We start from the raw sequence: 1,691 nt of genomic DNA on the forward strand, positions 1-1,691 counted from the left end.
CTGTGGTGTTGGAGAAGACTCTTGAGAGTCCCTTGGAATGAAAGGAGATCCAACCAGTCCATTCTAAAGGAGATCAGTCCTGGGTGTTCTTTGAAAGGTCTGATGCTAAAGCTGAAACTCCAGTACTTTGGCCGTCAAGGCTTTGTTTTTCCTGTGGTCATGTATGGATGTGAGAGTTAGACTGTTAAGAAAGCTGAGTGCTGAAGAACTGATACTTTTGACCTGTGGTGTTGGAGAAGACTCTTGAGAGTCCCTTGGAATGAAAGGAGATCCAACCAGTCCATTCTAAAGGAGATCAGTCCTGGGTGTTCTTTGAAAGGTCTGATGCTAAAGCTGAAACTCCAGTACTTTGGCCGTCAAGGCTTTGTTTTTCCTGTGGTCATGTATGGATGTGAGAGTTAGACTGTTAAGAAAGCTGAGTGCTGAAGAACTGATACTTTTGACCTGTGGTGTTGGAGAAGACTCTTGAGAGTCCCTTGGAATGAAAGGAGATCCAACCAGTCCATTCTAAAGGAGATCAGTCCTGGGTGTTCTTTGAAAGGTCTGATGCTAAAGCTGAAACTCCAGTACTTTGGCCACCTCATGGTGGCCATGGTGAGTTGACTCATTGGAAAAGACTCTGATGCTGGGAGGGATTGGGGGCAGAAGGAGAATGGGACGACAGAGGATAAGATGGTTGGATGGCATCACTGACTCGATGTATGTGAGTTTGAGTGAACTCTGGGAGTTGGTGATGGACAGGGAGGCCTGCTGTGCTGCGATTCATGGGGTCACAAAAAGTCGGACATGACTAAGTGACTGAACTGAACTGAACTGAGCTGAGTAACTAAATATTAAGAGAAAGCTTAATATTGCCCCCCCTCCCCCAAACTGGAAGCAATCAAATTAGGAACACAAAGTAGATTTTATTAAAATTTCTGTTCTGGGGACTTCCCTAATGGTCCAGGGCTAAGATGCTGCACTTCCAATGCAGAGGGCCTGGGAACAATCTCTGGTCAGGGAACTAGATCCCACATGCCACAACCAAGAGTTTGAATGCCACAATTAAAAACCCTGCATGTGGCAACTAAGACCCAGCATAGTCGAATAAATAAATAAATAATATTAAATATAAATAAACCATACTATAATGAGTAAAAACCTAGCAATTAAAACCTTTCTAAGATTTGAAATTAAAAAAAAAAAAAAAAAAAAAAAAAAAGACTACCTCAGACTACCTCTCAATTTCCATCTGAGAAAAATCATTTTATCCTATATGATAAATATAAGAAAGAAGAAAACAAATATATATGTGTGTGTATATAAACACCCCCCCCACATATATGCATATACAATACACTTGTATACCAACATAGTCATACAATAAATTGGACATACGACAACTGCAATTCTCATTTCTTTATCTGGTTCCACGGTTGTGACTGGTTTTTATAACTAGTTTCTTCTGTTCTTCATTTTATACTCTCGGTGCCTTCAGAAAGAGCCTTACCTGGTGGGTGGCACAGACCTTCCCTGAGGAAAACTCTGGGTCATTAGTAGTTGTGATTGATTAGATTGTTATAATTAATCTTAATCTTCAGATGTGATAATACTAAGATGGGAGTTTTGGGAGCTACTGTATTTCAGACACATTTTCCCCTATCTCTATTGAGAAGTAGTAGTAAATTTCCTCTTAGTAATCAGGATCAATA

Source organism: Bison bison, unplaced genomic scaffold, assembly GCF_000754665.1.
Source record: "Bison bison bison isolate TAMUID 2011002044 unplaced genomic scaffold, Bison_UMD1.0 scf7180017864229, whole genome shotgun sequence".
Classification (NCBI taxonomy): Eukaryota; Metazoa; Chordata; class Mammalia; order Artiodactyla; family Bovidae; genus Bison; species Bison bison.